This window comes from Callospermophilus lateralis, chromosome 11, assembly GCF_048772815.1.
Source record: "Callospermophilus lateralis isolate mCalLat2 chromosome 11, mCalLat2.hap1, whole genome shotgun sequence".
In the NCBI taxonomy this organism is placed as follows: domain Eukaryota; kingdom Metazoa; phylum Chordata; class Mammalia; order Rodentia; family Sciuridae; genus Callospermophilus; species Callospermophilus lateralis.
Genome location: NC_135315.1, coordinates 90,761,456 through 90,787,827, shown reverse-complemented (window position 1 = coordinate 90,787,827; position 26,372 = coordinate 90,761,456). Strand labels below are relative to the sequence as shown.

At 35.5% G+C, this 26,372-nt stretch overlaps 1 pseudogene; it reads left to right on the top strand.

Moving 5' to 3' along the window:
- Positions 1-21,532, top strand: part of LOC143410673 (phosphatidylinositol 3,4,5-trisphosphate-dependent Rac exchanger 2 protein-like) — a 144,080-nt pseudogene extending 122,548 nt beyond the window's left edge.
- The last annotated feature ends 4,840 nt before the right edge of the window (positions 21,533-26,372 follow it).

Genomic DNA, 26,372 nt, shown 5'->3' with positions numbered 1-26,372 from the left:
TAAGAGCACCAGTTATTGGTTTGGGACCTTCCCTAATCTATTATGATCTCAGTTTAATTTGAAGACATCTTCAAAGGCCATATTTCAAAATAAATTCAAATTTACAGGTACCAGAGGCTGCAAATTTTTCATATTTTTTTAGGGATGCAATTCAATCATCTACAGATATTTTCATCCATGATTTCTGGAATTGGTAATTCTACCTCTTGGAGACATGGTATCATAAAGATGTCTTTGATTTAAAATATACAGTGTCCTTAAAGTATGCTATGTCTTTCCTGAAAAGTGCTGTTAAATAACTGGTTCTTGGGTTTCTGGATGGTGGTTTTCCTTAAATTAAATGGGGCATGGAATCCTGGCTTTTCCTCTACCAGCATTTTTGATTTCTTACCTTCTATGAGGGGAGGAAAAAAAGCAGGCACCAGAAATTCTTCCTGAACACTTACCTTTTAAAAGTTGTCTTTCTTGTTCAAAGAATAATTATAACTTTCCAGGCTATTGAGTGCTTTCTCTTGTAAACAGAAGGGAGCATTTTTGTTATAAACTTCATCATTTTGTGAGTTATCTTCATCCCTTTTTTTGCTCCCCAAACCTCTTCTGAAAGTTTATTAGAAAATTAAGCTTTAAGTTTCCCTTTTGATTTTATGCAACATTAATAATTGAAGCAATAAATAGCCTTTTTAAAATGAAGTAACTATTCTCAGGACTGAGATTTCTAAATGTTGAGTTTGCATTTTAATGTATAAACCTAATTCTCTGTCAGAATGCAATCAACAAAATTTGCTATCCTAAATAATTGTGACCAATTTGGAGGAATTTTGACCAGAAGTGACCATATCTGGGGAATTGAAACAGTGAAGGTACAGTGTCTTACTATCACTGGGGAAGAGATGTCTCCCAAGAAAGGTCCAAGAAGTTCCTGGGGAGAAGGAGGGACTCAAATCAGGATCAATGAGGCTCTTGATAGAAAAGAATTTCAGCACGTGCCAGTCAGAGGCATAGCCAATTTTATTTGGGAAAGTAGGCACATATTCAAGGAAGAATAGAGATAGACTCAAGAGAGACACCTTTGCAAGAAAAGCAAGATACGCTTTCAAGCCATTTCAAGTGAGACACAACTTTGAGTTTTTCTGGCTCTTCTTTTAAAGGAAACTTGTTGAGAGTTGCATATGGGAAAGTATGTAGGAATGACCTTAGTTTATTATCTCAAGGAGGGTTCCGGTGGTCCTGTCAGTCTCAGGATCCTCAGGCAGACGTAGCCTCCATTATTTGTTCAATAGATAGTGCTGGGTAGACTTCTAAATTAAAGGATCCTCAGGATATCATATCTTTCCTCATTTAATTGATTTGTTAGGAGATTAATTAACAATGCACAGATAGACTTACAGATCACCCAGGAATTTGGGAGTAACAGCTTAGGGGATGACAGGCTTAGAAAACTATCAAAACTTCTGAATCAAAATCTTATTTTCTTATCCTTCCTTTATGCCTCCTTTCTAACTATTTTTTATTCCTTCTATTCTAATTTTTTTTTACCTCAGTTCTAGGGATTGAACCTAGGGGCGCTTAACCAGTGAGCACATCCCAGCCCTTTTATTTCTTTCTTTCAAGATAGGATCTCTCTAAATTGCTTAGGGCTGGTTATGAACTTGCTACCCTCCTGCCTTAGCCTCCCAAGCCTCTGGGATTATAGATGTGTGCACTATGCCCAGCTGTACCTCATTTTTTTTAACCAATAAGGTGTCACTGAGCTATCACAAGAAAGTGTTAGATGATTGAAACTATTTTTCATTGTTTTATTTGTTCTTTACAGTTATATATGTTAGTATAATTCATTTTTATATAATAATACAAGCAAGGAATATATCTTATTGTGCTTAGGACCCCATTTGTATGAATGCTCATGATGATGGGATACACTATGGTGTATTCATATAAGTACATAGAAAAATTATTTCAAATTCATTCCACTGTCTTTCTTCTTCCTATCACCTCTTGCTTCCCTTCATTCCCCTATGATTAATATACTTCTTTCTCTCTCCCTCCTTATTGTGGGTTAGCTTCCACATATCAGCAAAAACATTTAATCTTTCAGTTTTGGGGACTGGCTTATTTCACTTGGCAAAATAGTCTTCAGGTCTATCCATTACTTGCAAATGTCATACGTCTTTCTTCTTTATAGTTGAGTAATACTCCATTTTTACATAAATCAATTTCTTTATCCATTCATCTGTTGAATGGCACCTAGGTTGGTTCCATAGTTTAACTATTGTGAAGTGAGCTATAAACATTGATGTGGAAAGTGTTATTGTAGTATGCTGATTTTAAGTCCTTTGGAAATAAACTAAGGAATGGGATAGTTTGGTCAAATGGTGGTTCCATTCCTCATTTTTTGAGGAGTCTCAATATTGCTTTCCAGAGTTGTTGCACCCATTTGTAATCCCATCAGCCAGTATGAGTGAACCTTTTCCCCCACATCCTTGCCAATATTTATTATTACATCTATTCTTGATAATTGACATTCTGACTGGAGTGAGATGAAATCTCATTTTGGTTTTAATTTACATTTCTCTAATTGCTAGAGATGTTGAACATTTTTAATATATTTGATGACCATTTGGATTTCTTCAGAGACACTGTTTTATTGATTAATTGTTTTGTTTGTTTGTTTTGGTTTTTGGTGGAAAGAAGAAAAAAAAACTTTGAGTTGTTTTTTGAGTGGAAATTTAGCTCACTTTCTATTCTAGAACAATTTCACTTCTAATATTCTATTAACATTTATTAGATTTTTCTTTTTTGATAACACCTAAGTTTAATAGAATGTGTTCCCTCCTCTAATTCAAAAGTGATATATGTAAACAAAACACTTGTTATATTTCAAATACTAATTTAACTTCATACTGCTAAGTAAATATTTAGTCTGCATTACTTTTGTGAAATATGTTATATGAATGAAAAGTAAGGAAACAAGAAAAGCATGCTAAGGAGACACCAAGGTTTGAAGTTTCATGACAATTATTTTATATTTAACCTATAGTTAGAGAATATTGAGAATAGAAATTAATTTGGCAGAATGTCATTCTGTTGTCTTTCTTCAAAATACATAACAATAAATAAGCATCCTATTTACACAAGCTAAACAACAACAACAAAAAAAACATATTCACAAGAGAAAACAAAAATTTTACATATCATTAAGTAGAATTTAAAAAGAAAAGAAATACTTAATTTAAAAAAAATGCTAGCAAAGAAAGGAAATCTGTGTTAACCAAATGACATTCTTGGCTATATAAATTTTAATTTTTAAATACAGAACTCATCTTTTCTTGTTCCTTCCCCACAACCCTATTATGTACCATAAAATTCTTGCTAAACCTCTTGGCAAAATTGGTAAGATGCTTTTTCTACTTTTTTATAAATTTCGAGTAATTGTGAATTTTAATTGCCTTGTTAATTTGACAGTATTATCAAAAGGTGTGATGAAAAGAGGAATTTATGGGAATGCAAAAGCATTCATTAAAATTATATTCAATTATGTTCATATAATTTCTCTTATACTGTTATAAACTTTTGGAGCAGAGCTGGCCATCCTGGACAAAGTTGAACCATCAAGACCTTTGTGAAAATTAGCTCAGATGGATACACAGTTCTACTACTGCTCCTCCCTGTGTTCTTCTTCCAATTTCTCTGATCTTAAGTCACAAATTTAAGTGTCCTTGCATGCACCTTTGGTTCCCAAGACATTCTGTTTAGCTAAGCACAATCATGCATAATCTATATCGCATTGAAATTGAATTAAATAATTAACAATGCACAGAGGAGTATTTGGCATGTCACCTAGTACATAAAATAATGCCTGAGGAGTATTTGGCATGTTGCCTAGTACATAAAACGCATCCAATAAATTAGAATAGTCATAGGCTTTCTTTATAATATTATTTAATCATGTTCTTTCCAATTAACCATAAATAGTAGTTACTATTTAGTTTCCACATGAAAATTGAGAAACCCAAATATCTCAGATATTGATTAACTTGCCAAAGTTGAACAGCTACTGAGGAACAGAAATTGGGGTTTTACTTTTGTGCTGGAGGTCTCATCATTAGCTTCCCAACTAGTAAGAGTAACTCACATTGAAGTATGACTATCAATAGACTGAATCCTCCTGAGATAACAGCTTGTTACCTGTGTTTTTTGAGTGAGTGGAAACTTAGCTCACTTGCTGTATGTATTTGAGGCTGTTTCATCTGGAACACTTCTTTTTACTTCCTATCAGTATTCAGGACCTGGAAGTTGGCTAAGCTAGTTGCAGCTATTCTAATTACTGCCTAAGTCTAAGGAATAAGTAAACACAGGGCTCTTCCTAACAAGTCTATACATTTTATTTCCTGTACTGAAATAATATGCTTCCTCTTTAACCTTCCACAGATGCTTTAATCAGTTATAAACCAATTATAACATCTTAAAATTTCAAACATAGTAATACTCTTGAATAACTTCCTTGTTTGTTCAGTGTTCTGGAACTAGTTTAGAAAATATAGCATAGCTAAAATAGCAGTATCTTTCCTGTTTTTGTGGGAAAAATAATTGTGATAACAACTTCTGTCAATTTGTAGAAACCTCAATATTTAGGTAAGGAAATATTGCATTTAGTAGTTTTGAAAGATTAATTTTTTAGTCAATTTTGAAGTAGTCTGTTAAAAATTGAGGCTCAAAAAAATAGCAGTGTAGTTCAAGGAAGAACAGTTTTCATTGCCAAGTCGAACCCATTATTGTTCCTGATGCTGGAAAACTTTCCATAGGAAATCTTGCATTTCCGAGTCCTATCATGTAATGCATGTTCTCTCCAGAAATTTTAAATACCACTAAGTAGAGTTTAAAGGAAAAAGAAAAATTTAATTATAAAAAAATGTTATCAAAGAAAGGAAATCTGTTTAACCAAATGGCATTTACCATGTGGGGAGTTTTGTGAAAATGAAAGGCAGATCCATAGAGGAAAGAGACCAAGGAGTAGGAGGAAAGGAGAGAAAGGGCGAATACTGGGAAATGATACTTGCCAAAGTATATTTTGTGCAGATATGAATATGGCAATTAGGATATGTCAGCAATAAATCCCACAATTATACAGGACTATAATGCAATAGTAAAAATATGGAAAAAAATCAATGGAGTGTTACTTGTGTGTTTAACTAAATTAAGTGTTTGAGTAGAATTAGTTTCCTAAGGTTCCACTTTATCTAGACTTTTTATTTATTTCACTAACATTGATTGATATGATTGAGGCTATAAGATTGTAAATATACATGGATAGTAATGACTTCCTCTTTTAAAATTCTGGTATATGTTCACATACAGTTCTGCCTCTTCATCTGTTCTGAATGTGTATGCATAATATATGTGCATATGTGTGTATTATATGCATAAGTTATATATTTGGAGCTTGAGTTTAGTTTCACAAAGATTATGATAGGGGAGGAAAATAATTTCCTCTCTATTCTTCATAGTTCTTCGTTGGGATGAACACCTATGACAAAAAACATATTCACAAGAGAAAAACAGAAGTTTAATAACTTGGACATGTCCTGCATATGTAGGAGACACCCATGGAGAAGTGAGTGAATTTCCAGGAGGTGGCTTTTAACTTATGCAGGTTATGCAGGTTTGCATTCTGTGGTTCCCTTTAGCTGTACTCTCAAGTCTCATGGTTTTAGCTACCCACTGTCTACCATGGTCTTAAGATATTAAATTGGAAAATTTGGGCAATGAACAATCTGTGTTTTAGAATGCCTGCCATCCTGGGCAGTGTGGTGTGTTATATCCCACTCAGGACATGAGCTGTCCTCTTTTCCAGTGTCCAGGTTTCTTTCCCCCACGTACCCATTAGTCAGTGGTCCCAGTTATCACATCATTGACTGTTGCAGTACTACAGTGTTTATGTCCAAGTGAGTTTGATTTTACTAAATAACAGCCCCAAGTCTCAAGAACATTGATGCTGGCAATTAGGATATGTCAAGAAGCCCTAAAGTGCCTCCTTTATTTGAAAAGGTGAAAACTTTTGATAGTCTTGATTAGTGTCTTCAGGGAGAGTAGATCCTCTCCCCATGAAATAGTGAAGAAGAAAAAGGAAAATAAGATAGTTTTACTGTCACAGCACAAACTGCAAAAGTTAGAGTCATAACCAGTGATGAGTACTTAGTTAAGATGGAAAAGGCATTACAGTTGTGTGATAATGTAGAGGAAGAAATACAAGATATACAGGATCTTGGCAGTCTGTGGTTTCAGCAGCCCACAGGGTGGCTGGTGTCTTGGAAGGTACATACTGAGGATGAGGGAGCCCACTGTAGTATCATCCACTGAAACAAAGAAAGAAGGGTGGGGAAGGATTCCCTCACTTGGAGGTAACTAGAAACAGCAAGTGATCAAAGTCCTTTAATTCAGTCACCCCTCTTCCTGGTGGGAAAGAGACACTTACAAATGCAGATTTTCTTTACAGATGCAAATTTCCCATACAAAAGATAACTTCTTTTGTTTTCAGAGTTTTCTCCAGTGTTTGCAGTTTCTCAAAATAACCAGCTCAAAATAATCCTTATGCCAAAGAGGCATATTTTGGGATGGCATATTCTAGTCTTCTACAGTGCATACAAAATGTTTTAAAAATAGATGACAGTTCAAACTAGAAATTTCCTTTGCCTACTTAACATAAAAATCACCAAATGTTTGGTGTTTATTTTGAGAGTAGAAAAACAGTTTGGATTCTCTTTCAAGCTTTGCATGTATGTATTCAGTGTCTTGAATGTATGTTCCTATTTTGCGCTATGTCGCACATTTACTAATAGTAAAAGTTGACTAAATGTGGACAAATTGAGTTATAAATTTGCATATAAAGTACACTAACTTGTCTACACAGCACTGGAGAGCCTGGAAGGATATAATTATAGAGATTAATGGAAGAATTTCAAGCCCAGATAAATGCAGCCTCCTTGGAAAAGGTCAAGCAGTACAACCAGAAACTCAGGTATGTAACTGCCCAGGTTGGCATCATTTTTGTTTTTAAATGTCTATTTTGAACACATCAATAAGGTTTGGGACATTTCCATTATATTAGATTATTTATTATTTTTACTTTGATATGAAGTCCTCTTATAATGTTTATGATTTCGTTTATTCTAATGGATAATCTTATTTATAATAAAAATGATAAAGGAAAGTGTTCTTAAAATTTTCATATTAATGTTTCAACTTTTAAAAAGATAAAGAGAATAAATACATTGTAGGCCATTTCCAGGGGAGAGGGGACTTTGACATGTTATAGTGGTGTCCCCAAGGAGACTTAGTGGATTAAGGGTAGCATAGGTGCCTTCTCATGGGGAGAATATCTTCCACATGGAAGATATGACAGGACACAGGGTATTAGAATAGTATCTTCTTACAAATAGATATGTTAATGCTTGTATGTTAAACTTTTCCCTAAATATTGATATGGTACAATGATAAATGGCTGCAAAAATTAACCACCAACAGTGGAGAGAAGTTTATTGTAATTTAGTAGCTTTAATTTTCAATAACATTGGCATATGTATCTCTTTTAAATTGCTTGAAAAATTTAAGCTTTTTATTGTTTATTTTTGTGCCACTAGGGATCAAACCCAGGACTTTATGCATATTAAACAAGAACTCTACCACTGAGGTACATCCCTAGCCCTAGGCTTTTTATTTATAAAGGGAAAAAATACTCTACTCAAAAATACTATTGTGGCATTTTTTGGGTTTTGTCTATGATGGGGCCCCACTGTGAATATAATTCCTAAAACATTCAGCTGGAGGTGGTATAGGTTCAGGTGGTTAAGACAATGGGTTGGCATTTTCCTCTAGGAATGCTTTGCCTACTTACCTGGTCTCACAAACCTGGCCCTTGTCCTCCATTCTCTGGTTCTTCAATAAAATATCATTTTATGAAGTTCTCAGTCTTAAATTCATTAATCATTTTTACCTCCTCTTAAAATGTAGTTCAAGATCCTGATGAATCTGAAATGTCTCTTAGACTGCCCCTGCATGATCACCTTGTCTAGATCACTATTTCTTAAAGGTATACAACGTACTGACTCTTTTCACAGCAAGAAGCAAATCTGAAGTTTCAATGTCCCACTCTGGGAAAAAGTCGACTCTCCTTTATAAACTATCTTTTATTTTGGAGCTCCAGTGCAGCCTGGGCACTAGAATATTTTAGAAGCTCCCCAAAATGGTGCCTAGATCTAGATTCTGAAAGGATGTTTCCAAGACCAGCTGCAGACTTGCTAGAAACTCTGGGATGGGTCCAGCAGCCTAGGTTATAACAAAGCCTTCCCTGCGATTCTTTTGTAAACTCAAATTTGAGAACCACAATCTCAGGCCGAAATGAATATCACATCATTTTTCCACCCTGTCTTTTTACTTTATGATTACTGCAGAATCCAGTACTTCTCCTCCTAAATAATAGAATTATGTGTACAGAATTCTCATCCTCTCTATCTAGTGAAAGCTCTTTGAGATGAGAAATGAATTGATCTCCATGTCCCTCTTTGTATTTATCAAAGGGTTTTCCATAAGATGCTCTTCACAAATGTGCTTCATTGCATTAAAATATTTAAGCATAACTAACAGAAAAGAGTGGAGGTGTGGTTTACCATTCTCAGCCTTGTGGAGTCTTATAGAAATATTATATATGCTCACCTAAACCGGATTCCTGATGTTTATTAGAAAATAGCACATGAATGAGTTACATGCTATCATATTCTCCTAAGAAAACATTTTAGTATATCTTTCCTCAAGAAAGAATTTTGAAAAGTATGAACTCAGTGCAAATTAGATGCCCTTGTCAGTAATTGCCTGCTCTGCATCCTGCTTGCTGCATGTTGGATTTATTTTGCAGAGAAAGGTAATGATCTTCCTCCTTCCAGTAGTACCTTCTCTTCCTGTTTGTTTCTTGAATAAGGTGCTAATTTCTTCCTTAATTTTTCCTGTTACTTTGTAAGCACAAATAGTCTTAAATTGCTCATGGGCAATTTGTTCTTGATTTACAGAGCCTCAAGCCAACATTAACTATTTTAAGGGGGCATTTACTGGGCTCTTTGAAAAGTAGTTCTGAGATTTCTGTTTCCTCATAATCCTAGTGCCTTTTTTATATGTACACTAGAAATCATTTCATATTGGACATTAATTTACTTGCAAATTGGAAGCCAGAAAAAACCTCTTTCTCCTTAGCCTTACAACAAACTAGTGCTTGATTAGAAGGCATTTTTTAGATTGTGAATTTCAGAAACCAAACTCAAATAGGCCCAAGCAAATTAATATATGGACTAACATACCAGAGATGCCCAGGGCCTGTGGCTGTTACAGGGACAGTGTGATCTGGGATTATGAGTTCCTCAAGAGACTGTTTAGCTTTCTATCTGCTAGTATTTCTTTACTATCTGTGGACTTCATATTTGGGCCTCCTTTTATTCTCTTGGGTAAAGATGGTTACTCCAAACTAGTATAACATTCGCAGAAGATTGAGAAAATGTTCCCAAGTCCACCAGCTCTAGCCAAGGACCAGAGTAGCATTAGCTCAGAATAGGTCACAGGCCCATTTCTGAATGGGTTCAACCCCACAAAGGAGCAGCAAACTGTCACCAAGAGAGAGGAGAAGGGAAAAGGATGAGCAGAGACAAAGGACTCCACTCTAGTTATAGAGATTGCCCTAGAATGGCCAAGAGTTCATGGAAGTAATTCTCTACTGAAAAGAAGATGATAGCCATAATACAGAATACCAATTTTGAGAATGTATCAAGTGTCAGTAACAATACTAGGCAAGTTATGTGAATTGTTTTAAAACCTAATGAGATCTATATGTCATTTCCATTGTATAAAGGGAACTTAGGTTACCCACATAAATATGTGATGAAACCAAGATTTAAGGCACAGATTCTTTTTCTCTTTAATGTCTTTTTTTAAAAAAATATTTAATGAGGCCATCTCAATGAATTGAGTGAACATTTTACACTGAAAGTGAATTCTGTTACTCAATTTTGGTGTCAGAGATTACCCATGGCCCATAGTCCTTCTTTGCCCTTGTAATTCATTCGTCCAGTTTACTTGAGGTTTCCATTCTTATGGGAATGGAGAAAACAGAAAATGAACAAGAAAATAAATCTATGAACAAAGTTTTTCAGACAGTGAAAGTACATTGAAGAAAATAGAAAGCAAGTTGATGCATTAGGAGTTTGATAGTCCAGAGAGGGTAGTGAGTAATGACTTAAACATTAGCCTGACTTACAAGGAGGCAGCCTTGTCAAAATATGGGGGACAATCTTGACAAAAACAGTGAATGGATGTCATATAAACAAGCTGTCCTGTTGGTGGAGACAATGAAAGTCAGTGTGATTCTAGTACACACTGAGAGAGATATGCAGACCCAGATTCTATAAGGTGGTAGACCATTGTAAGATATTTGGGGATTATTGTAAGAACAACAGAAAAGCTATTGGAAAAATTTTATTGAGTTAATGCTATCTACATCTACTACATGCATAAGTTACAAATAATCTTAAAAATGGCTGAAGTTTTCACAAGGAGGTAGTAAAGCAAGCCACAGCCACCTGACTGGTTTAACCAGTATCCTCCCATCTCCTGTGGAAATCCACCGAAACATGGTCTGGATACCTTTATCACTTGCATGATGGACCTGATTCTGGGTGCCTGAACATACCTGGATGTTTCCCCTATGAGTGAGACTGAACTGCATAAATGTCTCACAGATATTCTAAAACATAACCTCCTTCCTGGCCCAAGTCAGATAATTTTTAAATTTTATTTATTATTATTATTACTATTATTGTTATTATTAGGTACTGAAATTGAACCCAGGCCCTCACATTTGCAAGGGAAATGCCCTACCACTGAGCTCTACCTCCAGCCCTTTTTATCTTCCTTTGTGACAGGGAATTTATATTGTTCAGGTTGGCCTTAGACTTTTGCAGTACTCCTGCCTCATAATTTTTAGCTCTGATATTCAGACAAATTTATAATTATTCCCTCCCTTCACTATCCTCACCCATCTCTATTCTCTTCTCTACCTACGACTTTCCTTTTTATTCCCTGTGGCCATCAGGCATAGTTTCTATCAGCCTCATTTTCCTCTGCCTACTTAAAGGTAATTTATTATTACCAAACCCTTTCATTTTAATGCATCTTCTTTATTGGTAAAAAGCACTACTACGTGGTGACTAATGACATAAAACTATAAATGTGAACAGTTCCTATATTAAAATAGTCCTTGCAGTTTCAGAGGCCTAGATTATTGTTTTTAAATGCAATATTTTCAGTATAAAATAAATGGGAAATAATGAAATTCAGAAGGAAAGACATTATATATTGGCTGCTGTGATATTTCATTTTTGTGAAATGATAGCTTCATACTGATTTTTTTAGAGCCCACAATTCGGGGTATTTAAATGAAATTCATCATCACTGTAGGAAGAAAACAAGACAATTATTCAAAATAAATGTTCTCTTGAGTTGTGCCTTTGTGGATAAAGAATGGCACATTTAAAAAAGAGGTTTGAAAAGCTAAGCACATTTTCTGTAATAAATAGAAATACTACACACAGGTACCAACCTCAGAGCCATATATTCTGGACAATTTTCACAACCAAGAAATGTCTGCCAAAAACATGTGTTTTAACTATTCCCATGATAGCATCTCTTTGAGACCTATCACTTTTCTCTGTCTATGCAGAAAAAAATAAAATATTAGTGAGTATGCACCCCTGATATGGAATGGATATGAAGGATGGCAGGGCCTCACTGCCGTTTCACATCTTCACTTGTAGCTATCAAACAGCAGGAAGGCACAATGGGACTTCAGCTTTTATATCCTGTCCCAGATCCCAAGCTCACATTCTGATCGCCCTGAATGTCCTCAACACAAAAATACTGTTTCCCATTCCTTGATTGGATAGAAAACAGTGTATCCAGGTTTGAAATAGAAAATGTCATGTTCTATTGATAAGCATTTATGGAAAAATCATATTAAATCAATGAGAGTATAGGATAAAATTAGAGAGCAAGTGAATGAGTATGTGAGAATATTAATTAGGTTATAAATAATACCATTGTTATTAACTTTTTATATAAAGCTGAAGCTCATAGAGTTATGTGATATAATTTATTTTTTAATTAATCAGAAACTTCTGGTTTCATATTTGTCTCTTCTGTATCAGTTCAATATTTTTTCTAGTTTGTATTTTACCAACTGGTTGTTGTTTTTGTTTTGTTTTGTTATACCTTTTTTTAGCTTAAGATAATCCTTATTTTGGTGAATTAACAACTAGCCAAATGCATACAATTTATTTCTGTTTTCTGAATTTGAGCACAAAATATTTTTTAAAGAGAGAGATATATAATTTTTAATATTTATTTTTTAGTTTTCAGTGGACACAACATCTTTATTTTATTTTTATATGGTGCTGAGGATCAAACCCAGCTCCCCATGCATGCCAGGCAAGCATGATACTGCTTGAGTCACATCCCAAGCCCTGAACACAGAATTTTTAGTGTTTTGAATATTGCTTTATATGAGAAATAATTATCCCATGGAAGGAAAAAAAAAGTAAGTCTAGAAACTAGAATCTGAATCATCCTAAGATGATGGACACTTCTGGAGACTTCTTTCGTGTTTACGAAGTATTGAAATATCTCCTGTTTATAAAAACATAAATTATATTTGAGTGACAAATTCTCACAAAGTAAAACTAAAGAAACTGGTGAACACTTAAATGTAGTTGATAAATACTGCTTGCCTACAAAGTACCTTATCTATTGTTATGACACAAATATTGGTGTCATAACAATAGATAAGATCACAGCCTGGCAAGAACATTTTTGTCTGTGGGTTATGATAAATATAAAATACACTTTTCGCTAATACATTGTAAAAATATGTGAGGCAAATTCTGTGAGGAAGCTGTGAGGCGCTAGGCAGGTGTGCAGGAAGGTAGTCCCTCTTAATCGGGAATGGGATAAAGATTTCAGGAATGAGTGCTTTGAACCATGACCTTTCCACTGAGATATGAAAGAGGAATTGAGGGAAAGAAGGGGATTGGAGGTAAACTTGAAATGGAGGGAGGTTATTTTCTAGCAGAGAGGATAGCATGTGTGAAAAGCCTAAAAGTGAAAGGAGAAATTGGAAGTTTGAGTTCAACAGAAACAGGGCCATGAAACCAATCTGCAAGCAGAATCTGTATGCTCCTTTTTTTAAATTTTCCCTCAATGTTTTTTAACTCAGCTTTCATCCAGAACATACATCAGCTCCCTTGCTATTTGCTGAAAGAGTCTGATTATTTAGTACCCATCTCAAATTTATCTTCCTGCAGGATGCCTTTAGTTACAGCTTCAGCTGGAATTAATGATCTTCTTCTTTAGAAGTGAACAGCCCCTTGGATTTCATTTTTGTATTATATTGTGGATTATTTTCCTGCTCCCTCATGAAGCTAACCAGGTCCTAGTTCCCACTATGCTAAGTACATAAAATCATAAAGATAGTTGAATTGGAAATCCTATTAATTGTAACACATGGTGAGATTTTTTGAGCATTATTATTTTACTGAATTTATTCCAGTATCTAGTCTACTGTGTGATATATCCAAAAAATTTCCAGGCTATTTGAAGGGTACAGATGCTGACTCTGTTGGAGACTTCTCCAGAATATTTATCAGTGTAGCCAAGGTTCATAAATTTCATGTGACAGGATCAGATGAAGTTGTAGTGGCACTTTGAGAGCAGCATCTCTTTTTTTTATTTGAAAAGTACTATAATTCTATTAAACCTTTCCACAATTACTTTAACAAGAGTGAAATACAGTTGTATATACACTTATGCATGTAGTCATATTTAATACACCTCAACTGTACTTATTTGAATTCAGACTAATTCTTTTGCCCTTGAAAGATTTTAACTATAATTATTTTACATTTACCTTAAAGCAATTTTAATGTAATTTTTAGATAAGGGCAGCACATGAGATAAGAATTCCTGAACTATGAATTTTCAAGTTTTTGTGAAGAGTCCTGCACTGTGATAATATTCATAAGGATGAATAGATATACTGGCTGACAAGTAGAAGCAGATAAAATGGTCTTCATTTTTCAAGGATCCTTTGAAAGATATCATCTCTATATGGATACTAAGAAAACCTATTGTTTTCTGTCCCTAAGCTAGGAAATGCTACTGTTTTCACCAAAGTACAGGAAAGATGAAAGTACTTTGTGCTCAGAATTTCCTTTGGAATAAATGAGAACTGGAAGCATCAAAGAAAACCTAAGGATACCCCCAAAGAATCAGTTAGGGAAATATACTCTTTGAGAAAAAAATTTTCAGTGCTTATAGAAGCCAGATTGGTTTTTATTTTTAACTCTGCTGACTTCTCTATCTGATCACAAGGACAATCAGCCTTAAAATATATTCAAAGCAACTTAGTCAAGCTTCCTGAGTGAATTTGTTTTTCCTACTGCTTTTGTCTGGTTCCTTTTGTGGACATTTCAGACTTCTTTTATTGTGTGGATGTGCCATGGAAGGTGAATGAATGGTTATAAATAATCTTTTCAAAGCTTTAACCTTATATCAGTAAGGAAATTTAGCATGGATCCAGCGCTTCTCATACAAAACACATCATTCTAACTTGGAAGAAATTAATATGGATATATTCTTTATTTCTTGTGCATTTAGAGTTTGGCTAAGGAAGTCAAGACCTAATCTGACATGATGAAGATTTGGGCCTACTTTTTCTTCTGTTAGGTACAGGGTCTCTGGTCTAATTCCTAGGTCCTTGATAGTCTTTGAGTTGAGTTGTGTGCATGGTGAGAGATAGTGGTTTAATTTCATTTTGCTGCATATAAATTTCCAGTTTTCTCAGTACCATTTGTTGGGGCTGGAGATATAGCTCAGTTGGTAGAGTGCTTGTCTTGCATGGATAGGCCCTGGGTTCAATCCACAGCACCACACAAAAAAAAAATGAACCCTAGCACCATTTGTTTGCTATGTATGTTTTCAACATCTTTGTCTAGTACAAGATAACTGTATTTATGTGGATTTGTCTCTGTGTCTTCTATTCTATTGAAAATTGTGATTTGTGAGAAGAAAATAGAATTTGATTTGTTAAATAAGTTGCCTATTGATATAAGCTGCCCAATTTTACCTGAGGGCAAGGTTCTATTAGTATACAGACTCAAGTTTGTGAAATTTTGTTGTTTAGGAAGAAAATCAAACAGATGTTTGCTTGGTTTTTGGTAAATTTGGCCAGAATAATTCATTTCAGTTGCCTTGGCCAACTGTTTTTTTTTAAGAGAGAGAGAGAGAATTTTTTTAATATTTATTTTTTAGCTCTCATTGGACACATCTTTTTGTTTGTATGTGGTGCTGAGGATCAAACCCGGGCCGCATGCATGCCAGGCGAGCGCGCTACTGCTTGAGCCACATCCCCAGCCCCCCTTGGCCAACTCTTAATCATTTTTCTGGAACCTCAGAATTCACTTTCATGAGGTCTTTCCCCCCTGTCCATATGAGTCTTTTTCTTTCAATTCCCTTATGTGTCTGTCTCTATGACACCATTTATCACATCATGTTCTATGTTCATTTTCTGTGTTTCTTTTTTTCACCTAGCCTTCTCTCTCTCTCTCTCTCTCTCTCTCTCTCTCTCTCTCTCTCTTTCTCTCTTTGTTTTTTCCCCATTTCTAGCAAAGTATCTACTAAGAGATATATGAAAACAAATGCCCAGAAGTTAGGGTAACCAGATCAGGAGGCAAGATGCAAACAGTGGTAGGTCCCTGACTAACATCATGATAGCTCCAGCAGACTACCTGGGTGAATTTGTTTTTGGAGAATAGTCTGGACTCTTATTAATGTCCCATGGATCTTTCTAGCCAGTCCCATCCTGCTGTGGGAACTCTTCCTTATGACTCATCAGTATTTATTGTGCTCTTAAATGCAAGTACAGGCATACACATAGCATTGAGGATACAGAGGTGATTCAGAATCTAGAAGGAAAAGAAGAGTAAATGAAAAGAACAGGCTATTTTGAAATACTTGAGTGAACACTGGCAGAGATAGCAGGATGGCTACAGAGCCTAGAAAAAGAGTACTATAAAAAGACAGGGAAGTTTAGGGGCTGGGGGTAGTTCCAAAAGATGATGCTAGTGGAGCAGCTAAGCCTGTTTTAATAGGAGATAAGCACTGTTTCAGTGGGTGGAACAGTATGCTCAGGCTCTGTAGTACAGTGAAGCAGTAGGGGTGTGCAGGAACAGACCCTGAAGACTTCAGATGCCAGCTAAGGAGCTAAGGCTTAAACCTGTGAGTGAAGCAATTTGCTTTTGAGTTCTAAGCAGTGGGGGGTAAGAGGGATAATGGTACCATGGAGTACAAATAATGGATGAAGAAGATAGTGGATGAACAAATCCCTTGCTAATCTCAAGGAATTGTGTTTTCAGTAGATCAATAGCACATTCATGGCATTTCTCTGGAGCCAAGTGAGAGAGACGAGGTGGGGGAAAAACCCTAGAAATATACTTAATAGACCAAATGTCATTTAGGTCATTGTGGCAGGGATAGCAGAAATATGAAAATTTGCAATTATATAAACAAGAAGAAACAGTATAATGATATGAAATTGACCACTGCTTTATTCTACTAGAGGATGTTCATCAAAATTGTATTCCAGTCCACATTTCGCTGTTGCCTAGCTCTGTGCCTTTGGCAAGTTCTTAGTATCTCCAACCCTGATTCCTCCTTTGTCTTTGGGAGTTAATTGTTCTTTATAGACTTTACAGAATGTTAGCTGAGAAGATGTTAAGTCCTCAATATTTACCTAACAAATATAACAGCTGATCATAGAGATTTGTATCTGAAGATGGGTTTCCGAGGATTCCTGCAGAGCCACTTAATTGGAAAGCAAAATTAGTATCAAGAGTTTTTCCAAAATGCTTGGTATGGGGGCAACTAGCCTCACTGTTCAGTGGGAAGAACATAGAAGATATTTGCATAAATGCTACACAAAATGTAGCGGGAGGAGCTTGTTGTGCATGGAGATACTTCTGAGAATAATGTAGATAGCTGCATTTGAAATCACGCCCGAAAGCTACACAAGGATAGGTGATGTGGGAAACTATTTATCAGAATGTACAGCTCCAGCTGTGCTTCCAGTCCCAGATTTAGCTCAGATAGGAAGTAGGTTTGCCCAAATTGACCATAAACAACATTGTTCTCCCTCCAGAGAACATGCCCATCTGGTGCATGCCAGAATGCAAGATCCCTGAGGAAAGGAACTTTATACTCTTGCTCACTGCTGTATTCTAAATATAGAATATTGCTTTGTGTCTAGATTGATACATAAAAATACTTATTGAAGTTATTAAAAAATATTAAGAACATGTCCTTATGAATAGAAATTCTATCTTTTATAACTCTCAGGTTCCTATTGAATACTATGAGAATTTCAGGAAAGTAAGGCAGATTTAGCAGTAGTTTATCAGCAGTAAGGGCAAGGCATATTTTTTAAAGCATCACGTCATTTACCTCTTCACTTCTATCTAATATAACACGGCAGAGTCTATGATAAATAAAGGATAAGGCTGTCTCTCTCCTTCCCCCACCAGCCTTTCTGTCTTATCCTCTCCTCCTCCATTTTCTGATTTTACCTGCCATTTTTCTCTTTCATTCAACTAAGTTCATATCTACTCAGTGAATCTCCCATTTTTTTCAATGCTTTCCCCTCTCTCCATGGAATTCAGTAGTCTTACACAGACTTAAAGTTTGCTATCTGAATGGCAGACTCTTTTTCCCACCTAAGACTCTCTTCTTGCCTTAAAGACCCTTCTTTCCCTTGGCTTAGTAATACCTCCTTGTCCTAATGTCCTAGTAATGTGCTTTTTTTTTATTGGTTGTTCAAAGCATTACAAAGCTCATGATATATCATCTTTCATACATTTGACTCAATTGGGTTATGAACTCCCATTTTTACCCCAAATACAAATTGCAGAATCACATCAGTTACACATTCACGTTTTTACATAATGGCATATTAGTGACTGTTGTATTCTGCTACCTTTCCTATCCCCTACTATCCCCCCTCCCCTCTCCGCCCCTCCCCTCCCATCTTCCCTCTCTACCTCATCTGCTGTTGTTCAATTCTTTCCCTTGTTTCCCCCCTTTCCCCTCACAACCTCTTATATGTAATTTTGTGTAACGTTGAGGGTCTCCTACCATTTCCATATGCTTTCCCTTCTCTCTCCCTTTCTCTCCACCCAGTCATCTTTGTTTAATGTTAATCTTTTCCTCATGCTCTTCCTCCCTGTTCTTAGTTGCTCTCTTTGTATCAAAGAAGACGTTTGGCATTTGTTTTTTTAAGGATTAGCTAGCTTCGCTGAGCATAATCTGCTCTAATGCCATCCATTTCCCTGCAAATTCTATGATTTTGTCATATTTTAGTGCTGTGTAATACTCCATTGTGTATAGATGCCACATTTTTTTTATCCATTCATCTATTGAAGGGCATCTAGCTTGGTTCCACAATCTAGCTATTGTGAATTGTGCCACTGTGATCATTGGTGTGGCAGTATCCCTATAGTACGCTCTTTTAAGATCCTCAGGGAATAGTCCGAGAAGGGCGATAGCTGGGTCAAATGGTGGATCCATTCCCAGTTTTCCCAGGAATCTCCATACTGCTTTCCAAATTGGCCTCACCAATTTGTAGTCCCACCAGCAGTGTACAAGTGTACCCTTTTCCCCACATCTTTGACAACACTTATTGTTGTTTGACTTCATAATGGCTGCCAATCTTACTGGAGTGAGATGGTATCTTAGGGTGGTTTTGATTTGCATTTCTCTGACTACTAGAGATGGTGAGCATTTTTTCATGTACTTGTTGATTGATCGCATGTCCTCCTCTGTGAAGTGTCTGTTCAGGTCCTTGGCCCATTTGTTGATTGGGTTATTTGTTATCTCATTGTTTATATTTTTGAGTTCTTTGTATATTCTGTATATTAGGGCTCTATCTGAAGTGTGAGGGGTAAAAATTTGTTCCCAGGATGTAGGCTCTCTATTTACCTCTCTTATTGTTTCTCTTGCTGAGAAAAAACTTTTTAGTTTAAGTAAGTCCCATTTGTTTATTCTTGTTATTAACTCTTGGGCTATGGATGTCCAATTAAGGAAGTTGGAGCCGGACCCCACAGTATGTAGTGCGTAGCCAACTTTTTCTTCTATCAGATGCAGTGTCTCTGATTTGATATCTAGCTCCTTGATCCATTTTGAGTTAACTTTGGCTGGTGGGTAATGTGCTTTTCTAGCACTCTGATAAACCTTTCTAGTTGCCCCCACTGGATTGCAATTACCCTTTTATTTTTCTTTCTCAATCAATAACTGTTGGGTCCTTTGTAGATAAATATTGTCTTATTTTCACATTGTTATCCCCAGCACCTGGCATTGTGCCTGAGGTGTGAATCATTTGTTTATGAAAAAATATATGAATACAGAAATCTGGAATTTAGAGACATTTGAGTTCCTACAAAACATAAGTAACTAACAAAATAAATGAAGAAGGGTGACCTGAGAGAATGTTTAGAGAGACAACTGAGTGGCAAGGCAGAACCTAGGAAAATAGATGCTTATAGGGTGGTAGGCAGTGAAGAGTAGTTTAGGAGGGGAGGCAGAAAAGGGAAAGCAGAGAAATATGTAAAAATCAGAAACGTGCCTGGTCAGTTTGTAAAGGCTAAGAGAATAAAGAATTTGAAGAAAGAGTGGGCACTAAATCTCTAAGAAGAGATTTAGAAAGTAATGTTTGGAAAATGTCCACTGGATTTTGGTTAATGCACAGTCATGGGCATCATTGGAGAGGATGGCTCTAGTGGTGTGGCAGGAGCACCATGGTTATAGTCAACAGAGCATGGGTTGAAGGTTTGGAAGTAGCATTGGCCAGTTTGGCTTCCTTGGGAGGGATTTTTGTTGGAAGAGGAGGAGAGTTATTGGACAAGATCAAGATGGGGCATGGAGTCAATGAACTTGGTCGAATTCCCAGTTCTTTGCAGGAAGGACTCTCAGTATTGCAGGAGGTTGTCCTTTGTTAATAATTGTTGATTTTTTATTCTGTCCTTAAATTGTTTACTCTTGTTGAAATTCAGAATTTCTTATTGAGAAATTCCTCTGTTGGACAGTTTTCTAGGTGTTGAGTATATGGTGTTAAATATGAGAGAATCCCAGTCCTCATTCAGATTATCTTTAATTCCAATTTCTTGAATTTGTACTTTTGATGTCTTTGCTTATCTGAGGAGTGAAGTTACCAAAAGAGTCCTGAGGAGAGGGCTTCATTTAATTAATAGACTTATTTTGAAATATTTTCTATGTCTCTAAATTCTTCTTGAAAGGCCAAGGTTCATTGTTGGAGATTAAAATGCACACACAGAGATAGCAGTGACAAAGATGAAGCACTTTACTGCAAGCTGGTTCTAGCTTATATAGAAACTGAGAGTCAGTTATCTTACACCAGGAAGCTCCCAGGGCCAATCATAGTAAAGGTCAGGTTATCACCTACTGTGCACGCATGTCCGCCCTGCATAAGATTCATGGGGGGCACGAACTGTCCATGTGTACAGAAGATGGGAGGGCCAATTAGAAGGTTTTCAAAACAACTTGTTATTCACCCACTGGCAACTTGCCCGTTGCCATGTTGCATTAGAGGCTCCTTATCTGAAAGGCCCAGGGAGTTCTAGCTGCCCAATGGCAATTTGTCCACCGCCATGTTTGAAAGGCCCGTGGAGTTCTCAGGGAGACTCCCAACACTTCTAGTAACATCTTTCTCTTGTCTAAATATCTGTAATTCTAGTCCAATTATATTTTCCCTGTTGTTCCCTCAGAAGATAATAACTGATAAATAACTGCTCTGTTATTTTTCAGATGAAGACCCATTCTAGAATTGTTGACCTTAATATCTTCAAAGATGGTTACAATTTCATGCTGCTTCAGCTTATTTTAATTAAGCTCCTTGAAAGTTTAAGATAGGGCAAAGACCTGGATTATCTTTTCTAGCCAATTATCTTTTTTTCTATTGTAAATTCATTTCATAAGAGAAATAGTGAATGTGTCTATATGTTTTGTGATGGAGAAAATTTATGTTACTTGATGGTTTTTTTCTTGACCAAATAGCTAGCTACCATTTATGAGGGACAATTTTTAGTACTTTTTGAAACAGACTCTTATTTGAAAGAAGATGCATTCTAGGAATTGGTTGAAAGCTAACTTTCATGAATGCATTTTAGAAATTAATTATTCACTTATTTATTCAAACAAAATATGTTGAACACTCATTGTGTGCCTGGCACTCTGTGAAGTGATAGGTAACAGAAATCAATGATCCATTGTATCTTCAAGGTGCTGATGGTATAATGAGGAGAGAAACATGAACAAGTCCCACAGATATAAAACTGGAGATATTGAAGTTAAGAGAGCAAGACGGTGCTGGGGTATATGGAAAAGCCGATGACTCTAAAGATTAACTGGAAAGCTTGAGAAAAGAAATAATGTTGAAGATGGGTCTTGGATAATGAATAATAATAACAACTAGGATTGAAGCCAGGTGCATTGGCACACACCAAGAATCCCAGCAGCTCAGGAAGCTGAGGCAAGAGGATTTTGAGTTCAAAGACAGCCTCAGCAAAAGCAGGGTGCTAAGCAATTCAGTGAGACCCTGTCTGTAAATGAAATTCAAAATAGGACTGGAGATGTGGCTCGGAGGTGGAGTGCCCCTGAATTCAATCCCTGGTACTACTACTACTACTACTACTACTACTACTAATAATAATAATAATAATAATAATAATAATAATAAACAACTAGCATTGAATAACTTACTATGTGTAAGGGTTCTCTATTTAAGAATCTTGAATTTGGCCAAATAAATGAAAACTCATCTTTGTATAGATTCTGGTGCAGAGTATACAAGCTAAGAATTTAAGATATGCAAAATTCTTGGTGTTATATTTATTTTCATCTCTTCATCTTTAAAATTGAAAAAGAATTTTGTTGTATCATTTGCTAGAGTCATTTATAGATAGAACAGTGCTGACATAGGTTTCTAGGGATTCTGACAATTTTTCCTCTTGATTATAGTTGTCACTCTCTGAAGTAGGGGTTGTCAGACATCCTTGCTCACTAATGTTAAGTTCTGATGATTGTTTAAGTATTAGGTTTCAATGCTAATTGAGTTGCAGCCTAATACTTGTAAGACTAAGAATTTCTCTTGCATACAAGGAAACCTTTTAAAAATATTTGTAATGAATATTTAGCTATCTTTATAATTAAAAATTTTAATATATTTATTTTCCTCTTTCAGGTAGGTATATTTAGTTGCTTTATAGTATGGTAATTCCAACTTTATTACCTAGCTCCCATAAAATAAAAGTCCAATTCAGTTCATTACTGCATCAAATATTACATAAATGGCATGTGTCAGAAGAGTTTTGTGCCCATGAAAAGTATATAATTTAGCTGTTGGGTATGGTGGCACATGCTTGTCTTGGGAGGATCACAAGTTTAAAGCCAGCACACTAACTTTGTGAGCCCCTGTCTCAAATAAAAATTTTTAAATAGGTCTGGGATGTGGCTTAGTGGTCAAAATCACCCCTGATTTCAGTCCATGGTCCAAAAAAAACCATAAAAGTACATAATTTAGCATAAGCAACAAATGAATCAACCTAGAATAATAGGATGAGATAATTAATTTTGGTAGAGTTCTCAAGACATCGCATTTGAGCTGGACTTTGTAGGATCAGTAGAATTTTGCCAAGCAGAAGAAGGTGATTGGGAATTCCAAGCAAGAGAGAACAATATGCAAAAGGGTGTGGAAGCTTATAATTCATGGATGATGTATTGTGGGGGCAGGGCATGAACAAGGCAGAGCACAGTGCTGAGACATGGGAAGGAAAATCTATTGGTAGATCATTAGGAAAACCTTCTAAGGCCGGGCTTCATTTCAGATTTGGGGTACTGGGGATTGAACCCAGGGTTGCCTAACACGTGAACCATATCTATAGCCCTTCTTATTTTTTTTTCTTTTAAGTTTTGAGACAGGGTATAACTAAGTTGTTTATGGTCTTGCTAAGTTGCTGATGCTGGTATTGAATTTGCATTCCTCATGCCTTAACTTCCTGAATTTCTGGGGTTACAAGCATGTTCCACCATGTTCTTCTAAATGATTTTAAAGTAAAACAATAAATTGGTTATGTATGTACTTTATGTAGGTAATCCTAAAGATAGACGGTATTTTAGTTACTGAAGGTATACAGAGAAAGAAATGGTAAAAAATGAACAGACCCATCACTACTACTACTAATATATTATTATTATTATTATTATTATTATTATTATTATTATTATTATGTTATTGTAAAATAATATTATAACAATATAATAATATTACCAATAGTGTCTTTGAAAGACTTTTATGATTTTAAACCTAAATAATTAGGTTGTAATTTTTATATCAAAGATTACCTTGAAACATAATTATTAAATTAAATAGTTATATAAAAAATAAAATGCCACTGACTTTAATATTCTTCCTGGGTATGACGAGATGTGTCTCATACAGTATAGGTAAACATTATTTAGAAAGGCTTCCTTACTTTAAAGGATGTGCTTCTTTTTTTCTCCATTTCCATAGAGATTGTGTTCCATAATGGCAGAGCATTATTTTGTCATTGGAAAATAAGTATATATGAGTATTTTAGCATAGTTGATATCTCTGGTAATGGGTACATATAGTGGGTACAGGAAAAAGGAGCATCACCTTAGCAGATTCATGAAAGGAAGAGCAAAGATCAATGCAAAATAAGAGGATGTTTGTAAAGCAGAGAATGGGATTTTAATCCAGTCAGGTCACTCACCATAGGAGCTCAAGACAGAGAGTGAAATGAGATTATTGATTATAGTATGGAGTAATGCATATCTCCATTGTGTCTGACATAATAATTACATTTTAAGAACACAAAAGAAGTTGGAGAATGCTATCTACCAATCATCTATATGAAAAGTTTTCTCTCTGGTCACACCTGTGGTCTTTCTTGTTAACTTTATAACATTTTTTTCCCAACATGGAACACTCAAGATTTGTAAATGAAGCTGAGAATGGATATTGGCAGTTCTGTGACAACTGCAAGCTTAAGTTTTCCATTTACAACAGATATGCAGGCAAATCGAAGATTGTCTTAAGTTCAGAATTTCTGTTCATGTAACTTTAAGCAAAATGCCCAGACTAATGCATAGGGGCACGAGAAATGGATGGAATTGAGATGCAAATTAACATTTTTCCACTTTTCCACTCAGCATGTATTTTTTTTTAACTGTGTGGCCATAAATTGAACCTGTCTAGCGATTTTCATTTACTCAAGAGAACAGTGGTGTTTCATGAGATGTCCTATAGTTTATTTATTTTTCTAATTTAAGTTTCATGGTAGTCAAAAGCAGTTCTACAATCACACCTGTGCTCAACTGCATTGTAAGGACTTACCTGATCCTGTGAATAGGATGCAGGATTGACCATTACAGTTCTTTTTGAAATGCAGAGTAATCACTAAAATCCAAAATGCTTGTAAAATAAACAGAAAAAAACCTGGTAACAGTTTAGAATATATTTTACAGGATACAGTATTAGGAAATATATATTCAAATGACCAAGTGAAAATTTTCTGTAAATGATCATAAGTATAGAAACAATCTTATAAGCAACGATCTGGAGAAGAAGCAAGAATATATCAAAGATCTAGGCTGAAAACTGTACTTCCTTTTTATTTATAAGATACCAGAGACTCTTTTACCTTAATCTTCTCTCTTAAATATTATATAGCCTCTAATCTGCCCACAGAAAGGGTAGGGGGAAAGTTTGCCAAATGAGAAGGTTGGTCATTGATGTGACTTTTGGTTCTCTCCCATGACAAAATAATTTGCTTTAAATATTTTAGATGAATCAGCTTCATTGTCTCTCGTTATGTGAAAAAACTGATTAAAATTGATCATCCCATTCCTGGAGCATGAGCCTGACCCTGTTGAACTAGATGCTATTTACCTTTTTAAGGAAGCCGTTTTCTGTTAAATTAGTACATGAATGTGCATAACTTTGTGTAAATTAATCTCAATGTGCCACGAACTTTGTTTGTTTTGTTTTTCTCTCATGGCAAGCATCAATTCCCTCTTCATTATATTACAAGGGTCTTGGTATTAAATGATTCTTTTCCTCTCTAGGATCTCAGGCAGCTCAAATTTCCTAAATTTTCCATTTTATGAGTTAGTATTTCTTCCTGTCCAATTCTTTGTAGTTCTTAGCTAAGCATGCATTTTTGTAGCCCTTCTTCACTGCTTAACAAATGAACTATAGTTTTTTAGTTTGCTATTTTATTTTCTCAGAACATGTATCCAGTTATCTTCTCCAGTGTTTTCTCTCCTTCCCTTCCCTGTTCCCACTCTTTATTCCAGTTGGCTTCATCCATTCTATGTATGCTGAGCGGTTCATTGAGTTGCCTTTACTTAAAATGTCCCTTTCCCATTTGACTGTCAGAATCCTAATCCAGCCATCCAAGTCCAACTCTTACACCTTGTTCATGTGCCCTCCTTCTGTATGCCCAGCAAGTCTTGGCACCTTTTAATTTACCTGCTATTTTCTGCTTTCCATTAAAAATGCATGCATACTTGTCTTTGCTATTAGATGGTAAAAAGAAAAAGACAAGGTTAGTTTAATTGTCATTATTTAACATGAGTATGTTTATAATGCTACTTACTAAAACACATGATATTATCACCTCCTTTATTGGCATTTTATTCTATGAGAACTAAATAAAAAGTAGTATCATAATATATTTGTTTAAAGTGGCCGAGTTAATTTACAAACTTGTGACAGGGAAGCCTGATGTACATCAGCCTGAAAGGAAACCTACCATTCAGCCTGGGTAAAATAGTTGCACACATTCAAAATGGTCTTAATAAGGTTTTCTGTATTCAGACAAAGGAAATGACTTCATTCTTACTAACCTAAGAAGCATAATAAACTACTGTCAGTTCTGGCTTTAATCCAATTTTTCCATTATCTTTTCCCATAAAATTTGATTAAGGGCATTGCAAGACTTTTGTAATTAAGGATAGTGCATTATGAATTTATTTCTTGTCCATGATTTGCCATAGTCTAATAATTGAAATTCTGTGAATACCTGTAAACCTTCTGGCTGGTAAAATATTTGGCTGAACAACCTTTGTTCTCATGAAAATACCCCAAATTAATTTCATCCTTGAGTCCAAATTCTTACTTTAATAAATGATATAATTTT